The sequence below is a fragment of the Gossypium hirsutum genome, chromosome A06 (assembly GCF_007990345.1).
Source record: "Gossypium hirsutum isolate 1008001.06 chromosome A06, Gossypium_hirsutum_v2.1, whole genome shotgun sequence".
Classification (NCBI taxonomy): Eukaryota; Viridiplantae; Streptophyta; class Magnoliopsida; order Malvales; family Malvaceae; genus Gossypium; species Gossypium hirsutum.
The window spans coordinates 41357000-41366248 of NC_053429.1; the positions used below are offsets into that span (position 1 = coordinate 41357000).

Genomic DNA, 9249 nt, shown 5'->3' on the forward strand with positions numbered 1-9249 from the left:
AATAACTCATGACACATTCGTATTTCATTTTCATTAGCAAAACTCAAACACAAGACACTTATCATTCTTGCAATTTCGGCTCAATAGCCACACACAAAGAGCATGATTTTGATTTGCTTAAAACATGATCTAATCAAATCATAATTTAAGCTCTATTACTCAAGAACTTACCCCTTTCCGCTGTCCGAAATCGACTTGGTAAGGTCGCACCCTTAATATAAATAATTGATAGAAAATATATATATATAGTGGGTTCGCACACATGTGCTTAATAATCAACCACGCACACTTAGTGCCATGTACTTTAAACTCGCACACTTAGTGCCATGCATTTCAAGCCCGCACACTTAGTGCCAATCTCACAACCGTGAACACTTATTGCCCGCACACTTAGTGCCAATCTCACAACCGTGAACACTTATTGCCCGCACACTTAGTGCTGAAAACCAACCACTCTATACGCTTCACTGCCTTTTTACATTCGACAATTTCGTCTCTACATACATATACACATATAGCAATACACATTAGTATATCATTTACATTACTTGAATACAAACACAACATGCTTATCGACCATTCAACTTCCAGTTCCATAGCCACATACAAAAATCACATTTATAGTCATAACACTCCTTCAAAATTGCATCACTTATACCCTTATAATTCAATCCAAATCGAAATTCAAATACGAGTACATGATACGTACCTGATCAACTTAATAATTTAGGCATATCTAAATGAAGTTATATCGCAAATTCTCATAGTCAGAAGCTTGCTACAGCTCGATCGGGATCAAGATTCATTACAATACAGCAAACACATTTTAATAGCCAAAAATCATCACACTATCATTTTATCACTTTATGGCATGTATAAATAGACTCACGCGTGCTACGTTAGTCCTAGAATCGACTAAACCGTAGCTCTGATACCAATAAAATTGTAACACCCCGTACCCGAGACCGTTGCCGGAGTCGGACACGAGGGGTTCACAGACCAAATTCGCTTACTATCGCAGTCCATTTTAAAATTTTCCAGGCAGTTGGCTAACTGCAACACTGTCACCTTAAAAATCATATCTTGAGTTTCACAACTCGAAAATCAGTTCCGTAATTTTTCCCTGAAACTAGACTCATATGTCCATCTACATATTTTTTATATAATTTTTGGTCGGGCCAATTAGTACAGTTTATTAGTCAAAATCTCCCATGTTACAGGGATCGACTACACTGACCTTTGCGCATTACGACTTGGATATCTCCCTGCACAGAGCTTCAATACTGATGCCGTTTGTTTCTATAGAAACTAGACTTAGAGAGGAATCTATACATATATGGCATGACTCCTAATTATCTCTGGTTAATTTATAATTAATTTCCAAAGTCAGAACAGGGAATCCAGAAACCGTTCTGGCCCTGTCTCACGATAACCTGAATATCTCTTAACATACTGTCCATCTGATCGTTTCGTTACTTTCCTATGAAAATAGATTCATCAAGGTTCGTTTACATAATTTATGAATTATTTAATTCCAATCCTACTAGTTTTAGTGATTTTCCAAATCTACATCACTGCTGCTGCCAGCATCTGCCTTTAAGGTAGACTTTACCTATTTCATAGTTTCCATGATTCAACTAGCCCTTTTTAGCATAAATAGCACAAATTATGATAGTGATTAACCATTCCATACCAAATGATTATAACATTATGCTCAAACATATATAAGCCATTTTCGCATGGCTATATACATTAACCAAAATATTCTTCCGCCACTAGTCTATTTTATACATGCCATAAGATAATTCGAAACATAGCAGTACCAAACAGTGGATAGTGATAGTGTGACTAGTTGCTGACGATCCCCGAGCCTGTAGCTTCGCAATGAGATCTATAAAACAGAGGAAACAGAGTAAACGGAGTAAGCATTACAATGCTTAGTAAGTTTTAAGCAGTGTCAACAGATAACAATCAAATTATAACATAGTTGTTCGTATTTTTATTTCACTCTTCCTTCGGGCATACCATCCCTTTACCGAATATGCACATCTCATCATATACAATATGCAGATAAACTTTCACATAAAAGTGAGCTCATGTGACATAGATATATCGTATGATTTCACATCGCCTCTCACACTGATCCGATGTCACATAATCATAGGAATAGTCTCATAGATTGCTCTCGTATGCATCACATAACTACCTTATGATTTAGTGCAAATCAAGCTCACATATAAACTTGGAGTACATACCTGTTTAACCTTTCGCATTGAATATATTTATAAGCAATTCTTATTACAAAGTCTTACCCGAACATAATCTCCACACGAAGTTATCGGGTCTTACCCGGACAAAATTCCCACACGTAGTCATCGGGTCTTTAGAGCTCGGATATAGTACGAGCACAAAGCTTACGGACATTAATCAGTGATAATATTCTCGCATAAAGCCTGCGGGGTTTTAACCCGGATATAGTACTGACACAAATGCCCTTCGGGACTTATCACATTTATGCACTTTCACATCCATCACGTTGGCCACTCGGCCCTGTCACATATATACACTTTCACATTCATCACATCGGCCATTAGGTCTTATCACATATATATACACTTTCACATTCATCACATCGGCCATTAGGCCTTATTACATATATACACTTTCACATTCATCACATCGGCTATTAGGCCTTATCACACATATACACTTTCACATTCATCACATCGGCTATTAGGCCTTATCACATATATACACTTTCACATTCATCACATCGGCCATTAGGCCTTATCACACATATACACTTTCACATTCATCACATCGGCCATTAGGCCTTATCACACATATACACTTTCACATTCATCACATCGGCCATTAGGCCTTATCACATATATACACTGTCTTGGCTGAATCTACATCTATCATTTTCCAATATCACAATTTAGAATTCACGTATGGGTTTAATCAATAGCTTATGAGCAACTAGAACAAGTTTATCAAGGTTTACAACACAATCTCAAATTCAGCACAAGCTGTTTTTCCTGAGCAATAGTCACTAAATCATTTATAACTGGAGCTACAAAACTCCAAATCACTTTCCGTTAATTTTTCCTGAATATAGACTCGTATATCTTCCATCCATAAAATTTCCAGAATTTTAGGTTTGGCCAATCAATACCAGATTTTTCTTAAAGTTTCCCCTGTTTCACTGTTTGACTAATCTGACCACTCTTCACTACGAATCAGATTTCTCATTTTACAGAATTCAAAATGTGTTGTATTTGATTTCATTTGAAACTAGACTTATTAAGGAGTCTAAGCATATAAATTTTATCTTATAACCATTTTTTACAATTTATAATGATTTTCTAAAAACGGAACAGAGGATTACAGTGTCATTCTGCACTGTCTCACACAACTTTAAATATCTCATTATCGGAAATAAATTTTCTTACACGGTTTCTTTTATAAGAAACTAGACTCATTAAGCTTTAATTTCATAATTTATTCAGCCTCCCATTCAACTCCAACAATTTATGGTGATTTTCTAAATTCATGTTACTGCTGCTGTCCTGAGCAGGTTTATCACAATTTTACTCTTCTGACATATCCTTTTAGCACTTCATAATATCATATCCATTTGGCAACATATCATATCAATAACTTACCTATACTTCATAATAGCCATTAGGCTATATGCATAAAAATTTACAATAGAGTTATGATTCTTTTAATATGTGCTTAACATATCATACTCAATCACATTATAGGCTTTAATACTTAAAACTTACCTCGATCGCTAATGTACGTCAATTCTGACTATTCGACCAATTTCCCTTTTTCCACGATCCGACTTTGTTTCCATAAGCTCTTGATGCTCAATCAACAATTTTTAACTTCAAATTTGCAAACAGCAATGTCATCACTTTACATAACAGAAATTAAATTTCATTACTTAAACTATCCACGACGATCACCTTCCGAGCACCTTAATTTTCTTTAAGCTAAACCACCTCATAGTATACATATACACATTCGGCTACTTATAAAACAAATCAGCACTCATAACCGAATCATTGACTAAAATCACATTCGGTAATATGCTTTTAAATAATTTCAATATTTATTAACATCTAAAACTAATTTGCTTGGGGTGCCATGAATTATTCAAATCGGCCGAATATCATTGAATCTCTAAAATCATGCTTATAACCACTTGGCCGAGTTTCACATTTCAAAGCCACATATATATATTATTCAAAGTATTTAACAACACTTAAAAATCCAAAACCATAAAACTCAATTCATATAACACCAAACTCAATGCTAAATCACCCTAGGCACATTCGGCACTAGCACAAGCACACACACATTTAACTTTTCTAAAATTCAACTTTAACAAGCTTCCTATGCTTCCATGATAAAAACCGAATGCTCATCTTACCACCAACATGCATATTTAATTATCTCAAGCCTCTCTTAATCAATTTTATTCATAATAGCATGAACTCAACAATCCATTACTCATACAAAACAACATAACCGAAAGTCTTACTCATTCCAAAAATTCAAATCTCAACTTGGTCACAAAAATAACTTGATATCTCACCAACACAACATCAACACCAAGCAAGAATGATGCATCCATGGCCGAGTGTCATTTCCATCACATAGCAAGATTTAGACCATGGGCTAGGTAGAACTCAAGCTAACAACTAAAACATGCATGCATCTCATGGAACATCATCAAACATACCTTAGCCTAGTTACATGCATGGCCGAACCTCTTCAATCTTTCTTCTTCCTTCCTCCTTAAAATTTTCGGCCAAGGATGAACCAAAGGTTGAACACTTTTTTTTTGTTTTTCTTTCCTTCAACTCACGGCAAGGGGGGGGACAATCACACATATCCTTTCTTTTTTTTTTTTGTTTCTCATCCTACTAACACTAATATTTTATTGCCCATGCTCTTTATTTTATTGTTTCCTCCCATGATGCACCAACACAACATGTCTATGACATGTTTTGCCCATCACCCTTTGTCCATCCTAATGTCATGGCCGGCCACTACTAGATGGGGGGGGAAATTGACATGCAAGTCCCCCCTTTTTCAACATGCACTAATAGGTCATTATGTTTTGATCTATCACATTTCAAAAATGTCACACATAAGCCCTATTGACTAAATTCACATGAAATTTACTAAATCGAAGCTTAAAATTTTCACACATTTATTTTAGACAATAAATATCATGTTCAAATAATTTGGTTACTCGGTTTAGCGGTCCCGAAACCGCTTTCCGACTAGGGTCAAATTAGGGGTGTCACAGGCCATGTGCCATACACGGCCTCCTTACATGGTCATGTTTCCTATTGATTTTAGGTGCAGGTTGGTCCACATGGTCTCAAAGAGTGACACAGCTTGGCGACACAGCCATGTGACCTTACTTCGAATGCACACAGTCTGGCACATGGCTTGCGACATGGCCGTGTGACCCATATTTCGAATTGTAAACTATTGGCCACACGACTTGGGCTATCTCATACGGCTTGGTCACGTAGACATGTGATCCTTGTTTCCAAAATTTTCAAATTTTTCTAGAATTTTTAGTTTTTTAAAAATTGGTCCCTGATTATTCCCAAACTAATTTTTAAGGCCCCATAGGCTCGATTTAAGGTCCACAAAGGTATTTATGCTTCGAATAAATGTTGGAATGGAATGTTAATATTTTAAAATGGGTTAATTGTTTCTATGTGATGTTAATTTATTCGATTTGTATTCTAATACTCTAAAACCCTAATCTAGTGACAAAGACAGGTTAGGGTTTTACATTTAGTAGATCAGAGTTACAATTTAGTCAGTTCTCAGGCTTAACATAGCATGTCTAAAGTATAGAAATACATGTCATTTTATAGCCTGTAATAGCGTGATATCTCTTGACTCAAATTGATTATGTTTCTCTTTTAGATTAAAGATTTCATCCAACCGAGCTGATTTCGATAAAGTGGAGAGCAATGATCAAGCCTCCGTAGATGGGATATCCGTAGCAAGCCCATTTTTGTGTGTAGAGGAAGTGAGGCTTGGGAAGCCATCTTCCATATTATGTTTGAATGGTTCACAACTTTTAGGAAAACAAATCCAATGGCTCAACAACCTCCGCCCCCTCCTATGCTGATAACTCTTGAAAAGAGTTATAGTTCATGCCCTTAGACTTAATTAATTGCCTATACTTAAGTGATTTTAGTTGCATTTTAGGATATTGCATTGATATTTTTAGAGCATTGCACTAAAAGTTTGGATTGTGTTTAAGTGCTATTACATGTTGCTTTTAATTGCCTGTGGGAAGGACCTGCTTGGTGGTTGATTGACTGGTGCAGAGTGTAAGAAAATGGGTAAAGGATTGAAGGTTTGTCGTGAAAACTTTTGGGTACTTTGCCAATACAAATACTATGGCAATACCTGGAAAATGCCTAGTAATCACTTAATGCGTACTGTACTTAGTCCCAGCTATACTTGTACCAGAAAAATCCACTTGAAAAAAAGAAAAGATTATAGGCTAATAGACTTACCTTACAAGGTCAAACCTATAAAAGCCAAAGGGGGAACCCTAATAAAAGGGAAATTTTTATAGAAAAAAGAGGAACAACTTTTGACAAAGTGGGGAAGGATCATAAAAGAAAGTGGCTAAAGAAGAAGCAAAGCATTGTGTTCCTGTTGTTGAGAGTTGATAGGTGAAAGCCATCATCTCGAATTTTCTCCTTTAATTCTTATCACATTTCCTTTAGAAATTAATTGTTAAAAAAATGATGTTGGTTATTGTATTAAACTTGAACTTGATTTACTCAAATATGATCCAAATCTCTTAGACTTGGGATTACTTTACTGAATCCTTTAATTTCTATTATTTTTCACAATTTAAGTTGGAATTATTCTACTATTTTATTCAATGGTATTTCACACTTTATAATGGCTGTGTATTGATGAATATGTGGCAGGTTATTAAAGATAACTTAATGTTGACAGGGTTACATTAATTGGATAAACATTAGATAATATGAGTGAAAAATAAATTGTTTATTTGCAGCAACCTCTAGACATAGAGCCTTGCTTCATATGTAAGAAGGTAGAAAATATTAGGGGTAGCCAAACTCAAGTCTATAGACATATAGTTTCTTAGGGGGAGATAACCTAAGGTTTTGCACACGAAAGAAGTAGATTGTTGTAGAAACCTATTAAGCAGTAGAATGTTCAAGACTTCGCTGTGACATTAATAGTTAAAAAGGGTAGATGCATCAGTAATCTCAGTCGTCCTAATCAACATTACAGTTCCTTAAGCTTCTTTTCTGTACTTACTTTGTAGTGGCATTATTCTTTTGTTTTGTACATTTTATACATCATTATTCTCTTATTTTGTCACTACATTCTCACTATTATTTTGCTTTAGCATAATCCAGCTTAACTCTAATAACTCAACCAAATTCTACCTATCTAATCCCTGTGGAGACAATCTCACTCATCACTTTATTATTTGTTCGACGTTTATACTTGGACAATTCGCACATTCTATTTACAAGCGATAAGTTTTTGGCGCCGTTTTTAGGGATTTGCAATTGGTGAAATTTGGTTTTGTTATTCTCTTTTGTTGTATTAGTTTTAGCTAACTTAGTTGTATTTAATTTTTATAGTTTTTCCATTAGTGCATGAGTAGAAGCACTCTTGTTAAAGATGAGTATCCTTTTGACCCAGAAATTGAAAAAACTTTGCAAAGGAGGAGAAGAGAATTACGTAATATAGCTATGGAAGAAAATGATCCTGGCTCGAATGATCCATTGAATCCAAATCGTTGAGATGTCAATTTTCCTATTCATCATGTGATAGATGACTGAGATAGACCATTTCAAGAGCTTGTAGTTCCAATTTTGGATGACCTGAATCCAGGGACAGTAAGACCACACATACAAGCTCAGCATTTTGAGCTAAAACCAGTAATGTTCCGAATGTTGCAAACAGTTGGAAAATTCAGGGGGTTGCCCACTAAAGATCCAAGAATAAATTGAAGACCTTTTCTAGAGGTCTGTGACTTGTTTAGACAACAAAGTGTTCCTAAAGATGCCTTGTGGCTTAAATTGTTCCTATATTGCTTGAGAGATCATAAAGGAGCATGGCTTAATGCTTTGCGATTGGGAAAAGTGGCTCATGGAATGACTTGTGCTAAAGGTTTTTGCTACGATATAATTTGCCAAACATGAATTCCAAGCTCAGAAATGACATCACATCCTTTCGACAATCAGAGAATGAAATGCTTTGTGAAGCCTGGGAAAGATTTAAGGAACTTCTTAGAAAATGTCCTATGCATGGGTTCTAGCACTGGACACAAATTGAGAGGTTTTATAATGGGTTGAATGCATATACAAGGATGGTAGTCGATGTTTTTGCCAATGGTACTTTGTTGAATAATTCCTATAATAAAGCATATGAGATTTTGGAATGGATTGCCAACAATGATTATCAATATCCTACCATGCGAGTTAGGACTAGCAAGAGAGCAGCGGACACCATTGAGCTTGATACAATCACTTCATTGACATCCCAAGTATCCTCCTTAGTTAATATGATCAAAACAAGGAAGAGGCCAGCTACAGTCCAGGAGATGAAATCAATCGAGCTATCTTGTGTTTATTTTGGTAAAGATAATGTATTTGATGAATGCCTATCAAACCCAGCGTCTGCGTACTACATGGGTAATTTCAACCGAAATAAAAATCCCTATTCTAACACCTACAATCCAGGGTGCCAGCAACATCCAAACTTTGGTTGGAATAATCAAGGTGATAGGAATTCAAACAATGTTGTTAGACAGAATGCCAAGAGGGCACCGCTTGGTTATAATTAACCCACACCAAGGCAAAATATCCATCAAAGTCAAGCATTAGCTTCATCATCATCATCATCTATTGAATCCTTTCTGAAAGAATATATGGTCAAGAATGATGTCATGATACAGAGTCAAGCCACATCTCTTCAAGCTCTTGAGAATCAAGTGGGGCAGATCGCAAATGCTTCAAATTCAAGACCACTAGGAGCTCTGCTAAGTGATACTGAGAATTCAAGATTACAAGGGAAATAGCATTGTAAGGAAATCACTCTCAGAAGTGGAACTCAGCTGAATGAAATTGTTAAAGATGCAGCTGTAGAAGACGATAACTTAGATATTAACCATGGAATGAATTCAAAACAAGTTAAATAACA

The 9249-nt window shown here is 35.7% G+C and overlaps 1 non-coding gene across 1 annotated transcript; it reads right to left on the reverse strand.

Annotated features, from left to right (window-relative positions):
* Positions 1-8254: 8254 nt before the first annotated feature.
* LOC121231404 (small nucleolar RNA R71) lies at positions 8255-8361 on the reverse strand. Its single transcript, XR_005929462.1, has one exon. It is a non-coding gene; the product is annotated as a small nucleolar RNA R71 (small nucleolar RNA).
* Positions 8362-9249: the final 888 nt, after the last annotated feature.